Source organism: Pseudophryne corroboree, unplaced genomic scaffold (assembly GCF_028390025.1).
Source record: "Pseudophryne corroboree isolate aPseCor3 unplaced genomic scaffold, aPseCor3.hap2 scaffold_685, whole genome shotgun sequence".
NCBI lineage: Eukaryota > Metazoa > Chordata > Amphibia > Anura > Myobatrachidae > Pseudophryne > Pseudophryne corroboree.
The window spans coordinates 252,976-278,763 of record NW_026970270.1 but is presented as its reverse complement, the minus strand read 5'-3'; the positions used below and the strand labels follow the sequence as shown (position 1 = coordinate 278,763).

The 25,788-nt window shown below is 47.9% G+C and overlaps 16 non-coding genes and 4 pseudogenes across 16 annotated transcripts; 16 read left to right on the top strand and 4 right to left on the bottom strand.

The window, feature by feature from the left end:
- Positions 1 to 5,728: 5,728 nt before the first annotated feature.
- On the bottom strand, positions 5,729 to 5,802 carry TRNAN-AUU (transfer RNA asparagine (anticodon AUU)). The gene has a single exon. It is a non-coding gene; the product is annotated as a tRNA-Asn (tRNA).
- A 1,303-nt stretch (positions 5,803 to 7,105) lies between these two features.
- LOC135037728 (U1 spliceosomal RNA) lies at positions 7,106 to 7,269 on the top strand. Its single transcript, XR_010232217.1, has one exon. It is a non-coding gene; the product is annotated as a U1 spliceosomal RNA (small nuclear RNA).
- Positions 7,270 to 7,421: 152 nt separating this feature from the next.
- LOC135037797 (U1 spliceosomal RNA) lies at positions 7,422 to 7,563 on the top strand (annotated as a pseudogene).
- A 691-nt stretch (positions 7,564 to 8,254) lies between these two features.
- LOC135037889 (U1 spliceosomal RNA) lies at positions 8,255 to 8,418 on the top strand. The gene has a single exon (XR_010232352.1). It is a non-coding gene; the product is annotated as a U1 spliceosomal RNA (small nuclear RNA).
- Positions 8,419 to 8,570: 152 nt separating this feature from the next.
- Positions 8,571 to 8,712, top strand: LOC135037830 (U1 spliceosomal RNA; annotated as a pseudogene).
- A 695-nt stretch (positions 8,713 to 9,407) lies between these two features.
- LOC135037878 (U1 spliceosomal RNA) lies at positions 9,408 to 9,571 on the top strand. The gene has a single exon (XR_010232341.1). It is a non-coding gene; the product is annotated as a U1 spliceosomal RNA (small nuclear RNA).
- Positions 9,572 to 9,723: 152 nt separating this feature from the next.
- On the top strand, positions 9,724 to 9,886 carry LOC135037765 (U1 spliceosomal RNA). Its single transcript, XR_010232253.1, has one exon. It is a non-coding gene; the product is annotated as a U1 spliceosomal RNA (small nuclear RNA).
- Positions 9,887 to 10,557: 671 nt separating this feature from the next.
- On the top strand, positions 10,558 to 10,721 carry LOC135037866 (U1 spliceosomal RNA). Its single transcript, XR_010232330.1, has one exon. It is a non-coding gene; the product is annotated as a U1 spliceosomal RNA (small nuclear RNA).
- A 152-nt stretch (positions 10,722 to 10,873) lies between these two features.
- LOC135037796 (U1 spliceosomal RNA) lies at positions 10,874 to 11,015 on the top strand (annotated as a pseudogene).
- Positions 11,016 to 11,706: 691 nt separating this feature from the next.
- LOC135037761 (U1 spliceosomal RNA) lies at positions 11,707 to 11,870 on the top strand. Its single transcript, XR_010232249.1, has one exon. It is a non-coding gene; the product is annotated as a U1 spliceosomal RNA (small nuclear RNA).
- Positions 11,871 to 15,173: 3,303 nt separating this feature from the next.
- LOC135037790 (U1 spliceosomal RNA) lies at positions 15,174 to 15,336 on the bottom strand. Its single transcript, XR_010232277.1, has one exon. It is a non-coding gene; the product is annotated as a U1 spliceosomal RNA (small nuclear RNA).
- Positions 15,337 to 15,488: 152 nt separating this feature from the next.
- On the bottom strand, positions 15,489 to 15,652 carry LOC135037752 (U1 spliceosomal RNA). The gene has a single exon (XR_010232240.1). It is a non-coding gene; the product is annotated as a U1 spliceosomal RNA (small nuclear RNA).
- A 674-nt stretch (positions 15,653 to 16,326) lies between these two features.
- LOC135037867 (U1 spliceosomal RNA) lies at positions 16,327 to 16,482 on the bottom strand. Its single transcript, XR_010232331.1, has one exon. It is a non-coding gene; the product is annotated as a U1 spliceosomal RNA (small nuclear RNA).
- Positions 16,483 to 18,131: 1,649 nt separating this feature from the next.
- Positions 18,132 to 18,295, top strand: LOC135037731 (U1 spliceosomal RNA). The gene has a single exon (XR_010232220.1). It is a non-coding gene; the product is annotated as a U1 spliceosomal RNA (small nuclear RNA).
- A 152-nt stretch (positions 18,296 to 18,447) lies between these two features.
- On the top strand, positions 18,448 to 18,582 carry LOC135037835 (U1 spliceosomal RNA; annotated as a pseudogene).
- Positions 18,583 to 19,284: 702 nt separating this feature from the next.
- On the top strand, positions 19,285 to 19,448 carry LOC135037734 (U1 spliceosomal RNA). The gene has a single exon (XR_010232222.1). It is a non-coding gene; the product is annotated as a U1 spliceosomal RNA (small nuclear RNA).
- Positions 19,449 to 19,600: 152 nt separating this feature from the next.
- On the top strand, positions 19,601 to 19,763 carry LOC135037813 (U1 spliceosomal RNA). The gene has a single exon (XR_010232292.1). It is a non-coding gene; the product is annotated as a U1 spliceosomal RNA (small nuclear RNA).
- Positions 19,764 to 20,434: 671 nt separating this feature from the next.
- Positions 20,435 to 20,598, top strand: LOC135037919 (U1 spliceosomal RNA). The gene has a single exon (XR_010232380.1). It is a non-coding gene; the product is annotated as a U1 spliceosomal RNA (small nuclear RNA).
- Positions 20,599 to 21,573: 975 nt separating this feature from the next.
- On the top strand, positions 21,574 to 21,737 carry LOC135037730 (U1 spliceosomal RNA). Its single transcript, XR_010232219.1, has one exon. It is a non-coding gene; the product is annotated as a U1 spliceosomal RNA (small nuclear RNA).
- Positions 21,738 to 22,712: 975 nt separating this feature from the next.
- Positions 22,713 to 22,876, top strand: LOC135037900 (U1 spliceosomal RNA). The gene has a single exon (XR_010232363.1). It is a non-coding gene; the product is annotated as a U1 spliceosomal RNA (small nuclear RNA).
- Positions 22,877 to 25,788: the final 2,912 nt, after the last annotated feature.

Genomic DNA, 25,788 nt, shown 5'->3' with positions numbered 1-25,788 from the left:
GAGCCTTTATTTGATCTTTCATGAAGATAGAGCAGAATTGAGGACACGTCAACAATTTCTGCCGAAGGTGGTTCATCTTTCCACATGGTGCCTTTGGCCACTGACACCTTCGTTGAGTCAAAGTCTCTGGCTGTGGTCAGAACTTTGAAAATTTATGTCACCAGAACGGTTCAGATTAGGAAAACAGAGGCTCTGTTTGTCCTGTATGCTCCCAACATGATTGGGTGTCCTGCTTCCATGCAGACCATTATGCGCTGGATCTGTGGTAAGATTCAGCATGCTCATTCCACGGCAGGATTGCCGTTACTGAATTAGGTGAAGACCCATTCTACTAGAAAGGTGGGTTCATCCTGGGCAGCTGGTCGGGGAGTCTCGGCATTGCAACTTTGCCGAGCAGCTATTTAGTAAACACTTTTGCTAAGTTTTACAAGTTTGATACCTTGGCTGATGATAACCTCAAGTTGGGTCATTCGGTGCTGCAGAGTCGTACGCACTCTCCCACCCGTTCAAGAGCTTTGGTATAACCCCATGGTTCTTAATGTGACCCCAGCATCCTCTAGGTCGTATGAGAAAATAGGATTTTAATACCTACCGGTAAATCCTTTTCTCTTAGTACGTTGAGGATGCTGGGTACCCGTCCCAGTCCATACTGTGTCTGCAGTTATTACTTGTGGTTATACACATGTTGTGTTACGGTTCTGGTCAGCTTTTTGCTGCAATTGTTCATGCCGTTGGCTTGTGTTCTGTTGAATGCCACGTTCTGCGGCATGCTTAAGGTGTGAGCTGGTAAGATGCTCACCTTAGTTTAACAATAAATCCTTTCCTCGAAATGTCCGTCTCCCTGGGCACAGTTCCTATAACTGGAGTCTGGAGGAGGGGCATAGAGGGAGGAGCCAGTTCACACCCTTTGAAAGTCTTAAAGTGCCCATGTCTCTTGCGGATCCCGTCTATACCCCATGGTTCTTAATGTGACCCCAGCATCCTCTACGGACTAAGAGAAAAGGATGCCCTTGTGTACTATCCTGACTTCTCCTCCCGTCTGCTTACTTTGTGCCTTCCAACGCACAATGCGAACTACAGGTGGTGCTGCAGGGCCCACACCCTTTTACTTGCCTTACAGAGCAGCTCTGGAGCTGTTACAGTGCCCAGCTGCTGCAAGAAATCAGCATGAATGCTTCAGGGGATGGGGCATGGCCAACATGAGCCCCACACCAAAGGAGGGTGGGGGTGTTTAATGCGAACTAGGGGTCATCCAAGCACTGCAAAAGGCCGCCATGCCCTGCATGCCCCTTTTCTCTTTTTATATGCAGATGAGGGTTCCAGCCAACTTTGGCCCACTGCTTGGATGACATCACCGTATGCAAATCCGTCTGCTGCAGACCTTCCCCCAGGAATGCTTGTACTAGTTGTTGGATATGGTTTGATATTTGATGGTGCTTCAGTATTAGGCAGCCTTCCGCCCTCCCATGTTCATCTGAAAAGATGTGGTCTCCCTACAGTTGTTGTCCCCAGACGAGAGTTCCCTTGTGCTTCCTCAGTTGAATCTCCTTAACTTGACGGGGGAGGGGCTGCCCGAGCTGCCACCCTCCCCAGCCCTATCCCAACTCATACTTATTTTACATATTAGATCTCTTGATCATGAAGATTGTTCTCACAGGGTGAGGTTCATCCATTATATTTTAAAATAGGAAGGTACAAATTACATATTTGAATTGCATCTATGTGCTGGATTCAAATGCCCCCCCCCCTTCCTTTCTCAATTGTGCCCGTCAGCAGCTATTCTAAGGTTGCTGCCAATGGGTGTGACACATTCATTTCTTCTGTGGGGTACACTGGACTCCACAAGGATTCACATTGGGGTGTAGAGTAGGATCTTGATCTGAGGCACCAACCGGCTCAAAGCTTTTGACTGTTCCCAAGAAGCTCAGTGCATTCTCCTCTATAACCCCGCTTCCATGAACAGGGAGCTCAGTTTGTAGTTGGTGCCTTCAGTAGCAGGCCAATTAACAGGGGCCTGCCTCAGGCAGCCTATTCTTAGCTATTAATTTTGACAAGAAAAGAAGAACTTGTTTTATGAGAATCTACAAGGGCTGCAGCAGGCTAGGTCTAATAGACATCTTTACTGCAGCTTCATCACTCCCAGCGGCGCTGTATACTCCCGTGCCCTGGTTGCTGGGTCACTGCAGCGGAGGCTCCGGTTTCATCCTAAGGTCAGTCACACACACACCACCCTTCCGGATCACGAGGCCGCTGATGAAGGGGAGCGAGGCCGTAGGGGGTGGGCCGTGTGTGCACTGCGGTGGACACTGATTACTGGGCAGCCGCTCCACTAGCCACCAGGTACAGTTAAGGAGCACAGGTCTGGGGGTTTTTCTCCTATAATAACCCAATTTTGTACTGCCCGCAGCGCATTGTGATAGGTAATAGGGCCTGATTCAGGTTGGATTGCAATCACAATAAGCGATCCAACTGCAAAAATTGCTAAGAGCATACGCATGTGCCTGCATTTTCTGCGGCACCCCGCAGAGAATGTGATCGCCTCTGCCTGTCAATCGGGGCGGGGAAGGGGGGGAGAGGTGGGTCAGCAACACTCCATTTCCAAGTCAGGGATGGAGAGGTGCGGGGGCAAGGCTTCAAAATGGGGTCTGCAACGGAGGAGACACAGGGGGCGTGGTCACAGCGGCTGTATGACATCACATTCAGCCGCTGTGATCACAAAAATGGTGGCGGCTTCCTGCGCGCACATACAGTCTGCACCAGCAGGAGCCTACACCATTTTTTATGATCACGCTGAACTGCAGTGCGACTGCAATTACAGCATGGTCAAGAAGGGAGGCGTCATGCTGGGTGGCCATGCCCTGTCACTGTGCAGGAGCCAGCACCGCTCACACACTAGTCCCCGGGTGCAGCCCCCAACCCCCGGGACACCCGGAGCAACAAAATGTAGATTCAGGCCACCAGGCCACGCCCCTACCTATGAAACCATGCCTCCTTTTTACCATTGCGCTGCTTATCTGCGCGCACTGCATTACAATCTCCCTCGCCACCTCTCTGGGTGTCACCAGTGATAGTGACACCTCTGCCATGCTTGTAGCAGCTGGTCCTAAGATCTACGCCTCAAACCCTGAGTGTTTGCCCTTGTGACTTGTTGATCATCATAGCGAAGCAGATGCTTACAGAAAACTGCAGGGGCTTAGATTGAAAATAAAAAAATTGATGGGTATAAGGTAGAGAGGAGCGGGTTCGGTTCTCCGAGAACCGAATTCCCCACGAACTCCACGTGGTTTACACTGGTCCGAGGCAGGCTCGGTTGTTCCCGCCTGACTCGGAAAACCTGAACAAGGGAAAATGTCATCATCCCGCTGTCGGATTCTCGCGAGATTCGGATTCCATATAAAGAGCTGCGCTTTGCTGCCATTTTTACTCGTGCATTGAAGAGAGAGCGGAGAGGACGTGGCTATGTTCTCTCAGTGGAAATCTCAATATCAGTGCTCAGTATCAGTGGTTACTTATTGCTGCTCAGTAATACTAGTAGTGTGTCTCTCCTGCTCAGTGTCAGTTCTCAGTAGTATCCTCATCAGTGCTCAGTATCACTGCTCATTGTCTTGTGCTGCATTGTGGTGCTCAGCATACTACAGTACATTACTAATAGTCCAGTGCTGCATCTTGCTGCTCAGTGTCAGTTCTAGTATCCTCATCAGTGCTCACTATCACTGCTCATTGCATTGTGGTGTTCTGTATACTACAATAACATAGTAATATAGTAACATAGTTTTTGAGGTTGAATAGAGGCAAATTGCCCATCGTGTTCAACCTGTTTTAAGTTGTGATGATTCTACATACTTGCTGAATAATGTTTTATGACTAGTTAGCTACTATAACTCATGTTACCCCCGGATTAACCATGTTGATATTTTAAGTATTATAACCTTGGATAGCTTTTTCATTCAGAAATGTATCCATTCCTTTTTTAAATCCAATTACAGAGTCCGCCATTACCACCTTCCCTGGCAGGGAATTCCACATCCTGATTGCCCTAACAGTGAAGAAACCTTTCCTCCATTGCGTTCTGAACTTTCCTCCAGTCGCAGCGAGTGACCACGTGTTCTTTTAATAAATAATTCCTCTGATAACTCTTTGTTATGTATCTTTACATATTTGAAGATATTAATAATATCTCCTCTTAGGCACCTCTTTTCTAGTGTATAAATATTCAGCCTAGTAAGTCTTTCCTTATAGTCCAGTACTTTTAGGCCTTTAATCAATTTAGTCTTCAGGATCTCTTACACTTCCATGAGCAGCAGAGTAGTGCAATGGAAGCATGCTGGGCCCATAACCCAGAGGTTGATTGATCGAAACTATCCTCTGCTATGTGCATTTTTTTTTTATAATTAAAGTAATCAAAAACTGGGATTGATATTTTGGCTCTTTTATTTTTACTTAAAGTACAATAACTTTTATCATTTTAATTTGTTTTAATAGTATATTGACAGCATTGTTTTCTTTAAAAAATCCACTTAATTTTCTTTACCCTATTACTGAAATGGTAATTGACAAAAACAAACTACATTGTCACCAGAAGAGCAATGCAAAATGTACAAGTGATATATGAAAATCATCTTCCATCTTGAATTTCAATGATGCATTGGGACAACAATTTGTGAGAAACATCTTCACCCATAAAGAAAGATTTTCTTAATTCCTTACCTGTGTGCTGATTAGATATCACCTTGTTTTCACATTAAACAGACTTCCCCATGAGGAAGCAGCAAGGATGCAGTGACGTTTCCTGGTGTCAACCTGTATTATTTCATTGATGCATTGGGACAACAATTTGTGAGAAACATCTTCACCCATAAAGAAAGATTTTCTTAATTCCTTACCTGTGTGCTGATTAGATATCACCTTGTTTTCACATTAAACAGACTTCCCCATGAGGAAGCAGCAAGGATGCAGTGACGTTTCCTGGTGTCAACCTGTATTTTATCATTTTAATTTGTTTTAATAGTATATTGACAGCATTGTTTTCTTTAAAAAATCCACTTAATTTTCTTTACCCTATTACTGAAATGGTAATTGACAAAAACAAACTACATTGTCACCAGAAGAGCAATGCAAAATGTACAAGTGATATATGAAAATCATCTTCCATCTTGAATTTCAATGATGCATTGGGACAACAATTTGTGAGAAACATCTTCACCCATAAAGAAAGATTTTCTTAATTCCTTACCTGTGTGCTGATTAGATATCACCTTGTTTTCACATTAAACAGACTTCCCCATGAGGAAGCAGCAAGGATGCAGTGACGTTTCCTGGTGTCAACCTGTATTATTTCAGTAGACATTGAAATGAGGATGCATCTTTGATGCCTTTCCAATGAAGCAAGTTTATTTCAGTAATAGGTGAAAAACCATTCCTACAAAGGTGTTAATCAGAGACTTGGCTTTGTGGACACTTTTCAGAGAGCAAATTTGTTAGCATAAACATAAAATCAGAAAATGAAGAGCTGTTTAATCACTCAATTGGACTTTTCTGCCAGCATATTTTTTTTCTCTGCAACCCACTGCTAAATTGTGCTTCCTAGCTGTTTTTTTATAAAATCACTTAATCAAATCTAACTCTGATTACATCAGAGAAGGCCAGGTACCCTACACCATAAGGGGGGTTTTTGAAATTTTGACTTGTCTACTTAAAGATCACCAAAATCTGATTACAAGGTCAATTACATCTCTGGGTGGGATTGAACCACCAACCTTTTGGTTAATAGCCAAACATGCTAACCGATTGCGCCACAGAGACACCTTGCAAAAGTCAATACTGACAAAGGCTAATAATCATTCATCTAGAACGTTTCCTAGAAAAACTTTAAAAAGTCAATAATCTGGAGAATTTTTGTAAGAAACACATTGGTACTTTCCCATGATGAGTGAGTGCTTCAGGATTTCTTGCACTTACATGGGCTATTAACCAAAAGGTTGGTGGTTCAATCCCACCCAGGGATGTAATTGACCTTGTCATCAGATTTTGGTGATCTTTAAGTAGACAAGTCAAAATTTCAAACCCCCTCTTATGGTGTAGGGTACCTGGCCTTCTCTGACGTAATCAGAGTTAGATTTAATTAAGTGATTTTATAAAAAACAGCTAGGAAGCACAATTTAGCAGTGGGTTGCAGAGAAAAAAATAACATTTTAAACCTACCGGTAATTTTTTTTCTCGTAGTCCGTAGAGGATGATGGGGACTCCGTAAGGACCATGGGGGATAGACGGGCTCCGCAGCAGACATGGGCACTTTAAGAAAGACTTTAGATCTGGGTGTGCACTGGCTCCTCCCTCTATGCCCCTCCTCCATACCTCAGTTAGAGAAACTGTGCCCAGAGGAGACGGACAGTACGAGGAAAGGATTTTTGTTAATCCAAGGTCAAGATTCATACCAGCCACACCAATCACACCGTATAACTTGTGATATACTACCCAGTTAACAGTATGAAAACAACATAGCATCAGTCCAAGACCGATGAAAACTAACATATAACCCTTATGTAAGCAATAACTATATACAAGTCTTGCAGAAGTAGACCGCACTTGGGACGGGCACCCAGCATCCTCTACGGACTACGAGAAAAAGATTTACCGGTAGGTTTAAAATCTTATTTTCTCTTACGTCCTAGAGGATGCTGGGGACTCCGTAAGGACCATGGGGATTATACCAAAGCTCCCAAACGGGCAGGAGAGTGCGGATGACTCTGCAGCACCGATTGAGCAAACAGGAGGTCCTCCTCAGCCAGGGTATCAAACTTATAGAACTTTGCAAAGGTGTTTGAACCAACTTTGACCCACTGCTTGGATGACATCACCATATGCAAATCCATCTGCGGCAGGCCTTCCCCCAGGAATGCTTGCACTAGTTGTTGCATTTGGTTTGTTGTTTGGGGGTGCTTCAGTATTAGGCAGCCTTCTGCCCTCCCATGTTCATCTGAAAATATGTGTTCTCCCTGCAGTTGTTGTCCCCAGATGAGAGTTCCCTTGTGCTGCCTCAGTTGAATCTCCTTTACTTGACAGAGATGTGCCTGAGCAGCGGCCCTCCCCAGCCCTATCCCAAATCATACTTATTTTGCATAGGAGATACCATGGTCATGAAGATTGTTCTCCCAGGGTTAGGTTCATTCATTGCATTCTGGGTATGCTGACCCCTGTGATTTCCCCAAATGTGGGAAACTCAACTACATTATTTGTGGTAGTGGGGGACTGTGTTTGTGCTTTCCTCTGGTCAGCTCTGGTAAAAGTCAGATTTCTTTGTCTCAGATCTTCCTCTAGCCTTGTTCTTCTTTCGAGAGTTCCCTTGTGCTGCCTCAGTTGGATCTCCTTCACTTGACAGGGGGGTGCCCGAGCAGCGACCCTCCCCAGCTCTAGCCCAACTCCTACTTACCTGCCAGGTGAGATACTATGATCATGAAGATGCTTCTCCCAGGGCAAGGCTCACCCATTGCACTCTGGGTGTGCTGCCCCTGCGATTTCCCCAAATGTGGGAAACTTGACTGCATAATTTGTGTTTCCCCTGGTCGGCTCTCATATAATTCAGATCTCTTTGTCTCAGGTCGCTCTCCAGCCTAGTTTGCTGTCTGTTTCCACTACTTTTTCTTGAGCCCCTCCCTTCTATACCCTTGTGCACTATCCTGACTTCTCCCGTCTGCTTACTTTGTGCCTTCCAACGCACAATGCAAACTACAGGTAGTGCTGCAGGGCCCACACCCTTTTACTTGCTTTACAGAGCAGCTCTGGAGCTGTTACAGTGCCCAGCTGCTGCAAGAAATCAGCTTGAATGCTCCAGGGGCTGGGGCATAGCCAACATGAGCCCCACACCGAAGGAGGGTGGAGGTGTCTAATGCGAACTAGGGGTCATCCAAGCGCCGCAAAAGGCCGCCATGCCCAGCACACCCCTTTATTCTTTTCATATGCAGACGAGGGTTGAAGCCAACTTTGACCCACTGCTTGGATGACATCACCATATTCAAATCCATCTGCTGCAGGCCTTCCCCCAGGAATGCTTGCACTAGTTGTTGCATTTGGTTTGTTGTTTGGGGGTGCTTCAGTATTAGGCAGCCTTCTGCCCTCCCATGTTCATCTGAAAATATGTATTCTCCCTGCAGTTGTTGTCCCCAGATGAGAGTTCCCTTGTGCTGCCTCAGTTGAATCTCCTTTACTTGACAGAGATGTGCCTGAGCAGCGGCCCTCCCCAGCCCTATCCCAAATCATACTTATTTTGCATAGGAGATACCATGGTCATGAAGATTGTTCTCCCAGGGTTAGGTTCATTCATTGCATTCTGGGTATGCTGACCCCTGTGATTTCCCCAAATGTGGGAAACTCAACTGCATTATTTGTGGTAGTGGGGGACTGTGTTTGTGCTTTCCTCTGGTCAGCTCTGGTAAAAGTCAGATTTCTTTGTCTCAGATCTTCCTCTAGCCTTGTTCTTCTTTCGAGAGTTCCCTTGTGCTGCCTCAGTTGGATCTCCTTCACTTGACAGGGGGGTGCCCGAGCAGCGACCCTCCCCAGCTCTAGCCCAACTCCTACTTACCTGCCAGGTGAGATACTATGATCATGAAGATGCTTCTCCCAGGGCAAGGCTCACCCATTGCACTCTGGGTGTGCTGCCCCTGTGATTTCCCCAAATGTGGGAAACTTGACTGCATAATTTGTGTTTCCCCTGGTCGGCTCTCATATAATTCAGATCTCTTTGTCTCAGGTCTCTCTCCAGCCTAGTTTGCTGTCTGTTTCCACTTCTTTTTTCTTGAGCCCCTCCCTTCTATACCCTTGTGCACTATCCTGACTTCTCCTCCCGTCTGCTTACTTTGTGCCTTCCAACACACAATGCAAACTACAGGTAGTGCTGCAGGGCCCACACCCTTTTACTTGCTTTACAGAGCAGCTCTGGAGCTGTTACAGTGCCCAGCTGCTGCAAGAAATCAGCTTGAATGCTTCAGGGGCTGGGGCATAGCCAACATGAGCCCCACACCGAAGGAGGGTGGAGGTGTTTAATGCGAACTAGGGGTCATCCAAGCGCCGCAAAAGGCCGCCATGCCCTGCACACCCCTTTTTTCTTTTTATATGCAGACGAGGGTTGAAGCCAACTTTGACCCACTGCTTGGATGACATCACCATATGCAAATCCATCTGCTGCAGGCCTTCCCCCAGGAATGCTTGCACTAGTAGTTGCATTTGGTTTGTTGTTTGGGGGTGCTTCAGTTTTAGGCAGCCTTCTGCCCTCCCATGTTCATCTGAAAATATGTGTTCTCCCTGCAGTTGTTGTCCCCAGATGAGAGTTCCCTTGTGCTGCCTCAGTTGAATCTCTTTTACTTGACAGAGATGTGCCTGAGCAGCGGCCCTCCCCAGCCCTATCCCAAATCATACTTATTTTGCATAGGAGATACCATGGTCATGAAGATTGTTCTCCCAGGGTTAGGTTCATTCATTGCATTCTGGGTATGCTGACCCCTGTGATTTCCCCAAATGTGGGAAACTCAACTGCATTATTTGTGGTAGTGGGGGACTGTGTTTGTGCTTTCCTCTGGTCAGCTCTGGTAAAAGTCAGATTTCTTTGTCTCAGATCTTCCTCTAGCCTTGTTCTTCTTTCGAGAGTTCCCTTGTGCTGCCTCAGTTGGATCTCCTTCACTTGACAGGGGGGTGCCCGAGCAGCGACCCTCCCCAGCTCTAGCCCAACTCCTACTTACCTGCCAGGTGAGATACTATGATCATGAAGATGCTTCTCCCAGGGCAAGGCTCACCCATTGCACTCTGGGTGTGCTGCCCCTGCGATTTCCCCAAATGTGGGAAACTTGACTGCATAATTTGTGTTTCCCCTGGTCGGTTCTCATATAATTCAGATCTCTTTGTCTCAGGTCTCTCTCCAGCCTAGTTTGCTGTCTGTTTCCACTTCTTTTTTCTTGAGCCCCTCCCTTCTATACCCTTGTGCACTATCCTGACTTCTCCCGTCTGCTTACTTTGTGCCTTCCAACGCACAATGCAAACTACAGGTAGTGCTGCAGGGCCCACACCCTTTTACTTGCTTTACAGAGCAGCTCTGGAGCTGTTACAGTGCCCAGCTGCTGCAAGAAATCAGCTTGAATGCTTCAGGGGCTGGGGCATAGCCAACATGAGCCCCACACCGAAGGAGGGTGGAGGTGTTTAATGCGAACTAGGGGTCATCCAAGCGCCGCAAAAGGCCGCCATGCCCTGCACACCCCTTTATTCTTTTCATATGCAGACGAGGGTTGAAGCCAACTTTGACCCACTGCTTGGATGACATCACCATATTCAAATCCATCTGCTGCAGGCCTTCCCCCAGGAATGCTTGCACTAGTTGTTGCATTTGGTTTGTTGTTTGGGGGTGCTTCAGTATTAGGCAGCCTTCTGCCCTCCCATGTTCATCTGAAAATATGTGTTCTCCCTGCAGTTGTTGTCCCCAGATGAGAGTTCCCTTGTGCTGCCTCAGTTGAATCTCCTTTACTTGACAGAGATGTGCCTGAGCAGCGGCCCTCCCCAGCCCTATCCCAAATCATACTTATTTTGCATAGGAGATACCATGGTCATGAAGATTGTTCTCCCAGGGTTAGGTTCATTCATTGCATTCTGGGTATGCTGACCCCTGTGATTTCCCCAAATGTGGGAAACTCAACTGCATTATTTGTGGTAGTGGGGGACTGTGTTTGTGCTTTCCTCTGGTCAGCTCGGGTAAAAGTCAGATTTCTTTGTCTCAGATCTTCCTCTAGCCTTGTTCTTCTTTCGAGAGTTCCCTTGTGCTGCCTCAGTTGGATCTCCTTCACTTGACAGGGGGGTGCCCGAGCAGCGACCCTCCCCAGCTCTAGCCCAACTCCTACTTACCTGCCAGGTGAGATACTATGATCATGAAGATGCTTCTCCCAGGGCAAGGCTCACCCATTGCACTCTGGGTGTGCTGCCCCTGCGATTTCCCCAAATGTGGGAAACTTGACTGCATAATTTGTGTTTCCCCTGGTCGGCTCTCATATAATTCAGATCTCTTTGTCTCAGGTCTCTCTCCAGCCTAGTTTGCTGTCTGTTTCCACTTCTTTTTTCTTGAGCCCCTCCTTCTATACCCTTGTGCACTATCCTGACTTCTCCCGTCTGCTTACTTTGTGCCTTCCAACGCACAATGCAAACTACAGGTAGTGCTGCAGGGCCCACACCCTTTTACTTGCTTTACAGAGCAGCTCTGGAGCTGTTACAGTGCCCAGCTGCTGCAAGAAATCAGCTTGAATGCTTCAGGGGCTGGGGCATAGCCAACATGAGCCCCACACCGAAGTAGGGTGGAGGTGTTTAATGCGAACTAGGGGTCATCCAAGCGCCGCAAAAGACCGCCATGCCCTGCACACCCCTTTTTTCTTTTCATATGCAGACGAGGGTTGAAGCCAACTTTGACCCACTGCTTGGATGACATCACCATATGCAAATCCATCTGCTGCAGGCCTTCCCCCAGGAATGCTTGCACTAGTAGTTGCATTTGGTTTGTTGTTTGGGGGTGCTTCAGTTTTAGGCAGCCTTCTGCCCTCCCATGTTCATCTGAAAATATGTGTTCTCCCTGCAGTTGTTGTCCCCAGATGAGAGTTCCCTTGTGCTGCCTCAGTTGAATCTCCTTTACTTGACAGAGATGTGCCTGAGCAGCGACCCTCCCCAGCCCTATCCCAAATCATACTTATTTTGCATAGGAGATACCATGGTCATGAAGATTGTTCTCCCAGGGTGAGGTTCATTCATTGCATTCTGGGTATGCTGACCCCTGTGATTTCCCCAAATGTGGGAAACTCGACTGCATTATTTGTGGTAGTGGGGGACTGTGTTTGTGCTTTCCTCTGGTCAGCTCTGGTAAAAGTCAGATTTCTTTGTCTCAGATCTTCCTCTAGCCTTGTTCTTCTTTCGAGAGTTCCCTTGTGCTGCCTCAGTTGGATCTCCTTCACTTGACAGGGGGTGCCCAAGCAGCAATCCTCCACAGCTCTAGCCCAACTCCTACTTACCTGCCAGGTGAGATACTATGATCTTCACTGTTAGGGCAATCAGGATGTGGAATTCCCTGCCAGGGAAGGTGGTAATGGTGGACTCTGTAATTGGATTTAAAAAAGGAATGGATACATTTCTGAATGAAAAAGCTATCCAAGGTTATAATACTTAAAATATCAACATGGTTAATCCGGGGGTAACATGAGTTGTAGTAGTTAACTAGTCATAAAACATTATTCAGCAAGTATGTAGAATCATCACAACTTAAAACAGGTTGAACACGATGGGCAATTTGCCTCTTTTCAACCTCAAAAACTATATTACTATATGTTACTATATTACTATGTTACAGTAGTATACAGAACACCACAATGTAATGAGCAGTGATAGTGAGCACTGATGAGGATACTAGAACTGACACTGAGCAGCAAGATGCAGCACTGGACTATTAGTAATGTACTGTAGTATGCTGAGCACCACAATGCAGCACAAGACAATGAGCAGTGATACTGAGCACTGATGAGGATACTACTGAGAACTGACACTGAGCAGGAGAGACACACTACTAGTATTACTGAGCAGCAATAAGTAACCACTGATACTGAGCACTGATATTGAGATTTCCACTGAGAGAACATAGCCACGTCCTCTCCACTCTCTCTTCAATGCACGAGTAAAAATGGCGGCAACGCGCAGCTCTTTATATGAAATCCGAATCTCGCGAGAATCCGACAGCGGGATGATGACATTTTCCCTTGTTCAGGTTTTCCGAGTCAGGCGGGAACAACCGAGCCTGCCTCGGACCAGTGTAAACCACGTGGAGTTCGTGGGGAATTCGGTTCTCGGAGAACCGAACCCGCTCCTCTCTACCTTATACCCATAAATTTTTTTATTTTCAATCTAAGCCCCTGCAGTTTTCTGTAAGCATCTGCTTCGCTATGATGATCAACAAGTCACAAGGGCAAACACTCAGGGCTTGAGGCGTAGATCTTAGGACCAGCTGCTACAAGCATGGCAGAGGTGTCACTATCACTGGTGACACCCAGAGAGGTGGCGAAGGAGATTGTAATGCAGTGCGCGCAGATAAGCAGCGCAATGGTAAAAAGGAGGCATGGTTTCATAGGTAGGGGCGTGGCCTGGTGGCCTGAATCTACATTTTGTTGCTCCGGGTGTCCCGGGGGTTGGGGGCTGCACCCGGGGACTAGTGTGTGAGCGGTGCTGGCTCCTGCACAGTGACAGGACATGGCCACCCAGCATGACGCCTCCCTTCTTGACCATGCTGTAATTGCAGTTGCACTGCAGTTCAGCGTGATCATAAAAAATGGTGTAGCCTTCTGCTGGTGCAGACTGTATGTGCGCGCAGGAAGCCGCCACCATTTTTGTGATCACAGCGGCTGAATGTGATGTCATACAGCCGCTGTGACCACGCCCCCTGTGTCTCCTCCGTTGCAGACCCCATTTTGAAGCCTTGCCCCCGCACCGCTCCATCCCTGACTTGGAAATGGAGTGTTGCTGACCCCCCTCTCTCCCCCTGCCCCGATTGACAGGCAGAGGCGATCGCATTCTCTGCGGGGTGCCGCAGAAAATGCAGGCACATGCGTATGCTCTTAGCAATTTTTGCAGTTGGATCGCTTATTGTGATTGCAACCCAACCTGAATCAGGCCCTATTACCTATCACAATGCGCTGCGGGCAGTACAAAATTGGTTTAATATGGGAGAAAAACCCCCAGACCTGTGCTCCTTAACTGTACCTGGTGGCTTGTGGAGCGGCTGCCCAGTAATCAGTGTCCACGCCAGTGCGCACACGGTCCACCCCCTACGGCCACGCTCCCCTTCATCAGCGGCCTCGTGATCCGGAAGGGCGGTGTGTGTGTGACTGACCTTAGGAAGAAACCGGAGCCTCCGCTGCAGTGATCCAGCAACCAGGGCACGGGAGTATACAGCGCCGCTGGGAGTGATGAAGCTGCAGTAAAGATGTCTATTAGACCTAGCCTGCTGCAGCCCTTGTAGATTCTCATAAAAAAAGTTCTTATTTTCTTGTCAAAATTAATAGCTAAGAATAGGCTGCCTAAGGCAGGCCCCTGTTAAGTGGCCTGCTACTGAAGGCACCAACTACAAACTGAGCTCCCTGTTCATGGAAGCGGGGTTATAGAGGAGAATGCGCTGAGCATCTTGGGAACAGTCAAAAGCTTTGAGCCGGTTGGTGCCTCAGATCAAGATCCTACTCTACACCCCAATGTGAATCCTTGTGGAGTCCAGTGTACCCCACAGAAGAAATTAATGTGTCACACCCATTGGCAGCAACCTTAGAATAGCTGCTGACGGGCACAATTGAGAAAGGAAGGGGGGGGGACATTTGAATCCAGCACATAGATGCAATTCAAATATGTAATTTGAACCTTCCTATTTTAAAATATAATGGATGAACCTCACCCTGTGAGAACAATCTTCATGATATAGAGATCTCATATGCAAAATAAGTATGAGTTCGGATAGGGCTGGGGAGGGTGGCTGCTCGGGCAAGCCCCTCCCCCGTCAAGTTAAGGAGATTCAACTGAGGAGGCACAAGGGAACTCTCGTCTGGGGACAACAACTGCAGGGAGACCACATCTTTTCAGATGAACATGGGAGGGCGGAAGGCTGCCTAATACTGAAGCACCATCAAATATCAAACCATATGCAATAACTAGTACAAGCATTCCTGGGGGAAGGTCTGCAGGAGACGAATTTGCATACGGTGATGTCATCCAAGCAGTGGGCCAAAGTTGGCTGGAACCCTCATCTGCATATGAAAAGAGAAAAGGGTTATGCAGGGCATGGCGGCCTTTTGCGGCGCTTGGATGACCCCTAGTTCGCATTAAACACCTCCATCCTCCTTCGGTGTGGGGCTCATGTTGGCTATGCCCCAGCCCCTGAAGCATTCAAGCTGATTTCTTGCAGCAGCTGGGCACTGTAACAGCTCCAGAGCTGCTCTGTAAGGCAAATAAAAGGGTGTGGGCCCTGCAGCACTACCTGTAGTTCGCATTGTGCGTTGGAAGGCACAAAGTAAGCAGACGGGAGAAGTCAGGATAGTGCGCAAGGGCATAGAAGGGAGCGGCTCAAGAAAAGAGAAGTGGAAACAGACAGCAAACTAGGCTGGAGAGAGACCTGAGACAAAGAGATCTGAATTATACGAGAGTCGACCAGGGGAAACACAAATTATGCAGTCAAGTTTCCCACATTTGGGGAAATCGCAGGGGCAGCACACCCAGAGTGCAATGGGTGAGCCTTGCCCTGGGAGAAGCACCTTCAAGATCATAGTATCTCACCTGGCAGGTAAGTAGGAGTTGGGCTAGAGCTGGGGAGGGTCGCTGCTCGGGCACCCCCCTGTCAAGTGAAGGAGATCCAACTGAGGCAGCACAATGGAACTCTCGAAAGAAGAACAAGGCTAGAGGAAGATCTGAGACAAAGAAATCTGACTTTTACCAGAGCTGACCAGCGGAAAACACAAACACAGTCCCCCACTACCACAAATAATGCAGGCGAGTTTCCCACATTTGGGGAAATCACAGGGGTCAGCATACCCAGAATGCAATGAATGAACCTCACCCTGGGTGAACAATTTTCATGACCATGGTGTCTCCTATGCAAAATAAGTATGATTTGGGATAGGGCTGGGGAGGGCCGCTGCTCAGGCACATCTCTGTCAAGTAAAGGAGATTCAACTGAGGCAGCACAAGGGAACTCTCATCTGGGGACAACAACTGCAGGGAGAACACATATTTTCAGATGAACATGGGAGGGCAGAAGGCTGCCTAATACTGAAGCACCCCCAAACAACAAACCAAATGCAACAACTAGTGCAAGCATTCCTGGGGGAAGGCCTGCAGCAGATGGATTTGCATATGGTGATGTTATCCAAGCAGTGGGTCAAAGTTGGCTTCAACCCTCATCTGCATATGAAAAGAGAAAAGGGGCGTGCAGGGCATGGCAGCCTTTTGCGGTGCTTGGATGACCCCTAGATCGCATTAAACACCCCCACCCTCCTTTGGTGTGGGGCTCATGTTGGCCATGCCCCATCCCATGAAGCATTCAAGCTGATTTCTTGCAGCAGCTGGGCACTGTAACAGCTCCAGAGCTGCTCTGTAAGGCAAGTAAAAGGGTTTGGGCCCTGCAGCACTACCTGTAGTTTGCATTGTGCATTGGAAGGCACAAAGTAAGCAGACGGGAGGAGAAGTCAGGATAGTGCACAAGGGTATAGAAGGGAGGGGCTCAAGAAAAAAGAAGTGGAAACAGACAGCAAACTAGGCTGGAGAGAGACCTGAGACAAAGAGATCTGAATTATACGAGAGCCGACCAGAGGAAACACAAATTATGCAGTCAAGTGTCCCACATTTGGGGAAATCGTAGGAGCAGCACACCCAGAGTGCAATGGGTGAGCCTTGCCCTGGGAGAAGCACCGTCCTGATTATAGTATCTCACCTGGGTGTGCTGCCCCTGCGATTTCCCCAAATGTGGGAAACTTGACTGCATAATTTGTGTTTCCCCTGGTCGGCTCTCATATAATTCAGATCTCTTTGTCTCAGGTCTCTTTCCAGCCTAGTTTGCTGTCTGTTTCCACTTCTTTTTTCTTGAGCCCCTCCCTTCTATACCCTTGTGGACTATCCTGACTTCTCCTCCTGTCTGCTTACTTTGTGCCTTCCAATGCACAATGCAAACTACAGGTAGTGCTGCAGGGCCCACACCCTTTTACAAAGTTCTGACCACAGCCAGAGACTTTGACTCAACGAAGGTGTCAGTGGCCAAAGGCACCATGTGGAAAGATGAACCACCTTCGGCAGAAATTGTTGACGTGTCCTCAATTCTGCTCTATCTTCATGAAAGATCAAATAAAGGCTCTTGTGATACTGCATGGTTTGTACTGTTTTCCATGTGCTCCCAGATCTTTCAAGAAAGAAGCATGGTCAAGAAAGTTCTGTTTGAAAAGAAACAACATTTACTGTCATTGTTATAGAATTTGGGAGAAAAAACAAGAAGAAATCTGCACTGTTGACGCACTGGACAGAATGAATGAATCATAAAATATAACCTTTATTAAGTATGTATTAAAATTGGATAAATATTAATATTATTATCCCAAACTGCAGTGAAACATAAAGGTTAAAATCACAGAACTAACATACATGTGCATAAGAAGAATAAAGAGATGTGAAAAAAAGGTTTAAAAAGCGTGTCCGTGTGTGATTATTTTTGAAGGCACAACCCTGGCGGGGTTGTTTATATAGATATATATGTTGCTAATAATCACTTTCTAGCGTAATGTTATTAAATAGCTGTTAGTATCTATGTCGTCAGGTACCACTGGGTCGTATCCTATATATATGTGCTGCTTCTGCGATTTCCCCAAATGTGGGAAACTTGACTGCATAATTTGTGTTTCCCCTGGTCGGCTCTCGTATAATTCAGATCTCTTTGTCTCAGGTCTCTCTCCAGCCTAGTTTGCTGTCTGTTTCCACTTCTCTTTTCTTGAGCCGCTGCCTTCTATGCCCTTGTGCACTCTCCTGACTTCTCCTGTCTGCTTACTTTGTGCCTTCCAACGCACAATGCAAACTACAGGTAGTGCTGCAGGGCCCACACCCTTTTACTTGCCTTACAGAGCAGCTCTGGAGCTGTTACAGTGCCCAGCTGCAGCAAGAAATCAGCTTGAATGCTTCAGGGGCTGGGGCATAGCCAACATGAGCCCCACACCGACGGAGGGTGGAGGTGTTTAATGCGAACTAGGGGTCAGCCAAGCGCCGCAAAAGGCTGCCATGCCCTGCATGCCCCTTTTCTCTTTTCATATGCAGACGAGGGTTGAAGCCAACTTTGACCCACTGCTTGGATGACATCACCATATGCAAATCCATCTGCGGCAGGCCTTCCCCCAGGAATGCTTGCACTAGTTGTTGCATTTGGTTTGTTGTTTGGGGGTGCTTCAGTATTAGGCAGCCTTCTGCCCTCCCATGTTCATCTGAAAATATGTGTTCTCCCTGCAGTTGTTGTCCCCAGATGAGAGTTCCCTTGTGCTGCCTCAGTTGAATCTCCTTTACTTGACAGAGATGTGCCTGAGCAGCGGCCCTCCCCAGCCCTATCCCAAATCATACTTATTTTGCATAGGAGATACCATGGTCATGAAGATTGTTCTCCCAGGGTTAGGTTCATTCATTGCGTTCTGGGTATGCTGACCTCTGTGATTTCCCCAAATGTGGGAAACTCAACTGCATTATTTGTGGTAGTGGGGGACTGTGTTTGTGCTTTCCTCTGGTCAGCTCTGGTAAAAGTCAGATTTCTTTGTCTCAGATCTTCCTCTAGCCTTGTTCTTCTTTCAAGAGTTCCATTGTGCTGCCTCAGTTGGATCTCCTTCACTTGACAGGGGGGTGCCCGAGCAGCGACCCTCCCCAGCTCTAGCCCAACTCCTACTTACCTGCCAGGTGAGATACTATGATCATGAAGTTGCTTCTCCCAGGGCAAGGCTCACCCATTGCACTCTGGGTGTGCTGCCCCTGCGATTTCCCCAAATGTGGGAAACTTGACTGCATAATTTGTGTTTCCCCTAGTCGGCTCTCATATAATTCAGATCTCTTTGTCTCAGGTCTCTCTCCAGCCTCGTTTGCTGTCTGTTTCCACTTCTTTTTTCTTGAGCCCCTCCCTTCTACACCCTTGTGCACTATCCTGACTTCTCCTCCTGTCTGCTTACTTTGTGCCTTCCGATGCACAATGCAAACTACAGGTAGTGCTGCAGGGCCCACACCCTTTTACTTGCCTTACAGAGCAGCTCTGGAGCTGTTACAGTGCCAAGCTGCTGCAAGAAATCAGCTTGAATGCTTCAGGGGCTAGGGCATGGCCAACATGAGCCCCACACCGAAGGAGGGTGGGGGTGTTTAATGCGAACTAAGGGTCATCCAAGCGCCGCAAAAGGCCGCCATGCCCTGCATACCCCTTTTCTCTTTTCATATGCAGATGAGGGTTCCAGCCAACTTTGGCCCACTGCTTGGATGACATCACTGTATGCAAATCCGTCTTCTGCAGACCTTCCCCCAGGAATGCTTGTACTAGTTGTTGCATTTGGTTTGTTGTTTGGGGGTGCTTCAGTATTAGGCAGCCTTCTGCCCTCCCATGTTCATCTGAAAATATGTGTTCTCACTGCAGTTGTTGTCCCCAGATGGGAGTTCCTTTGTGCTGCCTCAGTTGAATCTCCTTTACTTGACAGAGATGTGCCTGAGCAGCGGCCCTCCCCAGCCCTATCCCAAATCATACTTATTTTGCATAGTAGATACCATGGTCATAAAGATTGTTCTCCCAGGGTGAGGTTCATTCATTGCATTCTGGGTATGCTGACCCCTGTGATTTCCCCAAATGTGGGAAACTCAACTGCATTATTTGTGGTAGTGGGGGACTGTGTTTGTGTTTTCCTCTGGTCAGCTCTGGTAAAAGTCAGATTTCTTTGTCTCAGATCTTCCTCTAGCCTTGTTCTTCTTTCGAGAGTTCCATTGTGCTGCCTCAGTTTGATCTCCTTCACTTGACAGGGGGGTACCCGAGCAGCGACCCTCCCCAGCTCTAGCCCAACTCCTACATACCTGCCAGGTGAGATACTATGATCATGAAGGTGCTTCTCCCAGGGCAAGGCTCACCCATTGCACTCTGGGTGTGCTGCTCCTGCGATTTCCCCAAATGTGGGAAACTTGACTGCATAATTTGTGTTTCCCCTGGTCGGCTCTCGTATAATTCAGATCTCTTTGTCTCAGGTCTCTCTCCAGCCTAGTTTGCTGTCTGTTTCCACTTCTCTTTTCTTGAGCCGCTCCCTTCTATGCCCTTGTGCACTATCCTGACTTCTCCCGTCTGCTTACTTTGTGCCTTCCAACGCACAATGCAAACTACAGGTAGTGCTGCAGGGCCCACACCCTTTTACTTGCCTTTCAGAGCAGCTCTGGAGCTGTTACAGTGCCCAGCTGCTGCAAGAAATCAGCTTGAATGCTTCAGGGGCTGGGGCATAGCCAACATGAGCCCCACACCGACGGAGGGTGGAGGTGTTTAATGCGAACTAAGGGTCATCCAAGCGCCGCAAAAGGCCGCCATGCCCTGCATACCCCTTTTCTCTTTTCATATGCAGATGAGGGTTCCAGCCAACTTTGGCCCACTGCTTGGATGACATCACCGTATGCAAATCCGTCTTCTGCAGACCTTTTCCCAGGAATGCTTGTACTAGTTGTTGCATTTGGTTTGTTGTTTGGGTGTGCTTCAGTATTAGGCAGCCTTCTGCTCTCCCATGTTCATCTGAAAATATGTGTTCTCCCTGCAGTTGTTGTCCCCAGATGAGAGTTCCCTTGTGCTGCCTCAGTTGAATCTCCTTTACTTGACAGAGATGTGCCTGAGCAGCGGCCCTCCCCAGCCCTATCCCAAATCATACTTATTTTGCATAGGAGATACCATTGTCATGAAGATTGTTCTCCCAGGGTGAGGTTCATTCATTGCATTCTGGGTATGCTGACCCCTGTGATTTCCCCAAATGTGGGAAACTCGACTGCATTATTTGTGGTAGTGGGGGACTGTGTTTGTGCTTTCCTCTGGTCAGCTCTGGTAAAATTCAGATTTCTTTGTCTCAGATCTTCCTCTAGCCTTGTTCTTTTTTTGAGAGTTTCCTTGTGCTGCCTCAGTTGGATCTCCTTCACTTGACAGGGGGGTGCCCGAACAGCGACCCTCCCCAGCTCTAGCCCAACTCCTACTTACCTGCCAGGTGAGATACTATGATCAGGAAGGTGCTTCTCCCAGGGCAATGCACTCTGGGTGTGCTGCTCCTACAATTTCCCCAAATGTGGGACACTTGATTACATAATTTGTGTTTCCTCTGGTCGGCTCTCGTATAATTCAGATCTCTTTGTCTCAGGTCTCTCTCCAGCCTAGTTTGCTCTCTGTTTCCACTTCTCTTTTCTTGAGCCGCTCCCTTCTATGCCCTTGTGCACTATCCTGACTTCTCCCGTCTGCTTACTTTGTGCCTTCCAACGCACAATGCAAACTACAGGTAGTGCTGCAGGGCCCACACCCTTTTACTTGCTTTACAGAGCAGCTCTGGAGCTGTTACAGTGCCCAGCTGCTGCAAGAAATCAGCTTGAATGCTTCAGGGGCTGGGGCATAGCCAACATGAGCCCCACACCGAAGGAAGGTGGAGGTGTTTAATGCGAACTAGGGGTCATCCAAGCGCCGCAAAAGGCCGCCATGCCCTGCACACCCCATTTTTATTTTCATATGCAGACGAGGGTTGAAGCCAACTTTGACCCACTGCTTGGATGACATCACCATATGCAAATCCATCTGCTGCAGGCCTTCCCCCAGGAATGCTTGCACTAGTAGTTGCATTTGGTTTGTTGTTTGGGGGTGCTTCAGTATTAGGCAGCCTTCTGCCCTCCCATGTTCATCTGAAAATATGTGTTCTCCCTGCAGTTGTTGTCCCCAGATGAGAGTTCCCTTGTGTTGCCTCAGTTGAATCTCCTTTACTTGACAGAGATGTGCCTGAGCAGCGGCCCTCCCCAGCCCTATCCCAAATCATACTTATTTTGCATAGGCGATACCATGGTCATGAAGATTGTTCTCCCAGGTTGAGGTTCATTCATTGCACTCTGGGTATGCTGACCCCTGTGATTTCCCCAAATGTGGGAAACTCGACTGCATTATTTGTGGTAGTGGGGGACTGTGTTTGTGCTTTCCTCTGGTCAGCTCTGGTAAAAGTCAGATTTCTTTGTCTCAGATCTTCCTCTAGCCTTGTTATTTTTTTGAGAGTTTCCTTGTGCTGCCTCAGTTGGATCTCCTTCACTTGACAGGGGGGTGCCCGAACAGCGACCCTCCCCAGCTCTAGCCCAACTCCTACTTACCTGCCAGGTGAGATACTATGATCAGGAAGGTGCTTCTCCCAGGGCAATGCACTCTGGGTGTGCTGCTCCTACGATTTCCCCAAATGTGGGACACTTGATTACATAATTTGTGTTTCCTCTGGTCGGCTCTCGTATAATTCAGATCTCTTTGTCTCAGGTCTCTCTCCAGCCTAGTTTGCTGTCTGTTTCCACTTCTCTTTTCTTGAGCCGCTCCCTTCTATGCCCTTGTGCACTATCCTGACTTCTCCCGTCTGCTTACTTTGTGCCTTCCAACGCACAATGCAAACTACAGGTAGTGCTGCAGGGCCCACACCCTTTTACTTGCTTTACAGAGCAGCTCTGGAGCTGTTACAGTGCCCAGCTGCTGCAAGAAATCAGCTTGAATGCTTCAGGGGCTGGGGCATAGCCAACATGAGCCCCACACCGAAGGAAGGTGGAGGTGTTTAATGCGAACTAGGGGTCATCCAAGCGCCGCAAAAGGCCGCCATGCCCTGCACACCCCATTTTTATTTTCATATGCAGACGAGGGTTGAAGCCAACTTTGACCCACTGCTTGGATGACATCACCATATGCAAATCCATCTGCTGCAGGCCTTCCCCCAGGAATGCTTGCACTAGTAGTTGCATTTGGTTTGTTGTTTGGGGGTGCTTCAGTATTAGGCAGCCTTCTGCCCTCCCATGTTCATCTGAAAATATGTGTTCTCCCTGCAGTTGTTGTCCCCAGATGAGAGTTCCCTTGTGTTGCCTCAGTTGAATCTCCTTTACTTGACAGAGATGTGCCTGAGCAGCGGCCCTCCCCAGCCCTATCCCAAATCATACTTATTTTGCATAGGCGATACCATGGTCATGAAGATTGTTCTCCCAGGGTGAGGTTCATTCATTGCACTCTGGGTATGCTGACCCCTGTGATTTCCCCAAATGTGGGAAACTCGACTGCATTATTTGTGGTAGTGGGGGACTGTGTTTGTGCTTTCCTCTGGTCAGCTCTGGTAAAAGTCAGATTTCTTTGTCTCAGATCTTCCTCTAGCCTTGTTCTTCTTTCGAGAGTTCCCTTGTGCTGCCTCAGTTGGATCTCCTTCACTTGACAGGGGGTGCCCGAGCAGCAATCCTCCACAGCTCTAGCCCAACTCCTACTTACCTGCCAGGTGAGATACTATGATCTTCACTGTTAGGGCAATCAGGATGTGGAATTCCCTGCCAGGGAAGGTGGTAATGGCGGACTCTGTAATTGGATTTAAAAAAGGAATGGATACATTTCTGAATGAAAAAGCTATCCAAGGTTATAATACTTAAAATATCAACATGGTTAATCCGGGGGTAACATGAGTTATAGTAGCTAACTAGTCATAAAACATTATTCAGCAAGTATGTAGAATCATCACAACTTAAAACAAGTTGAACACGATGGGCAATTTGCCTCTATTCAACCTCAAAAACTATGTTACTATATGTTACTATATTACTATGTTACTGTAGTATACAGAACACCACAATGTAATGAGCAGTGATAGTGAGCACTGATGAGGATACTAGAACTGACACTGAGCAGCAAGATGCAGCACTGGACTATTAGTAATGTACTGTAGTATGCTGAGCACCACAATGCAGCACAAGACAATGAGCAGTGATACTGAGCACTGATGAGGATACTACTGAGAACTGACACTGAGCAGGAGAGACACACTACTAGTATTACTGAGCAGCAATAAGTAACCACTGATACTGGGCACTGATATTGAGATTTCCACTGAGAGAACATAGCCACGTCCTCTCCGCTCTCTCTTCAATGCACGAGTAAAAATGGCAGCAACGCGCAGCTCTTTATATGGAATCCGAATCTCGCGAGAATCCGACAGCGGGATGATGACATTTTCCCTTGTTCAGGTTTTCCGAGTCAGGCGGGAACAACCGAGCCTGCCTCGGACCAGTGTAAACCACGTGGAGTTCGTGGGGAATTCGGTTCTCGGAGAACCGAACCCGCTCCTCTCTACCTTATACCCATCAATTTTTTTATTTTCAATCTAAGCCCCTGCAGTTTTCTGTAAGCATCTGCTTCGCTATGATGATCAACAAGTCACAAGGGCAAACACTCAGGGCTTGAGGCGTAGATCTTAGGACCAGCTGCTACAAGCATGGCAGAGGTGTCACTATCACTGGTGACACCCAGAGAGGTGGCGAGGGAGATTGTAATGCAGTGCGCGCAGATAAGCAGTGCAATGGTAAAAAGGAGGCATGGTTTCATAGGTAGGGGCGTGGCCTGGTGGCCTGAATCTACATTTTGTTGCTCCGGGTGTCCCGGGGGTTGGGGGCTGCACCCGGGGACTAGTGTGTGAGCGGTGCTGGCTCCTGCACAGTGACAGGGCATGGCCACCCAGCATGACGCCTCCATTCTTGACCATGCTGTAATTGCAGTCGCACTGCAGTTCAGCGTGATCATAAAAAATGGTGTAGCCTCCTGCTGGTGCAGACTGTATGTGCGCGCAGGAAGCCGCCACCATTTTTGTGATCACAGCGGCTGAATGTGATGTCATACAGCCGCTGTGACCACGCCCCCTGTGTCTCCTCCGTTGCAGACCCCATTTTGAAGCCTTGCCCCCGCACCGCTCCATCCCTGACTTGGAAATGGAGTGTTGTTGACCCCCCTCTCCCCCCCCCGCCCCGATTGACAGGCAGAGGCGATCGCATTCTCTGCGGGGTGCCGCAGAAAATGCAGGCACATGCGTATGCTCTTAGCAATTTTTGCAGTTGGATCGCTTATTGTGATTGCAATCCAACCTGAATCAGGCCCTATTACCTATCACAATGCGCTGCGGGCAGTACAAAATTGGGATAATATAGGAGTAAAACTCCCAGACCTGTGCTCCTTAACTGTACCTGGTGGCTAGTGGAGCGGCTGCCCAGTAATCAGTGTCCACGCCAGTGCGCACACGGTCCACCCCCTACGGCCACGCTCCCCTTCATCAGCGGCCTCGTGATCCGGAAGGGCGGTGTGTGTGTGACTGACCTTAGGAAGAAACTGGAGCCTCCGCTGCAGTGACCCAGCAACCAGGGCACGGGAGTATACAGCGCCGCTGGGAGTGATGAAGCTGCAGTAAAGATGTCTATTAGACCTAGCCTGCTGCAGCCCTTGTAGATTCTCATAAAACAAGTTCTTCTTTTCTTGTCAAAATTAATAGCTAAGATTAGGCTGCCTGAGGCAGGCCCCTGTTAAGTGGCCTGCTACTGAAGGCACCAACTACAAACTGAGCTCCCTGTTCATGGAAGCGGGGTTATAGAGGAGGATGCGCTGAGCATCTTGGGAACAGTCAAAAGCTTTGAGCCGGTTGGTGCCTCAGATCAAGATCCTACTCTACACCCCAATGTGAATCCTTGTGGACTCCAGTATACCCCACAGAAGAAATTAATGTGTCACACCCATTGGCAGCAACCTTAGAATAGCTGCTGACGGGCACAATTGAGAAAGGAAGGGGGGGGGGACATTTGAATCCAGCACATAGATGCAATTCAAATATGTAATTTGTACCTTCCTATTTTAAAATATAATGGATGAACCTCACCCTGTGAGAACAATCTTCATGATCAAGAGATCTCATATGCAAAATAAGTATGAGTTGGGATAGGGCTGGGGAGGGTGGCTGCTCGGGCAGCCCCTCCCCCGTCAAGTTAAGGAGATTCAACTGAGGACGCACAAGGGAACTCTCGTCTGGGGACAACAACTGCAGGGAGACCACATCTGTTCAGATGAACATGGGAGGGTGGAAGGCTGCCTAATATTGAAGCACCATCAAATATCAAACCATATGCAACAACTAGTACAAGCATTCCAGGGGGAAGGTCTGCAGAAGACGGATTTGCATACGGTGATGTCATCCAAGCAGTGGGCCAAAGTTG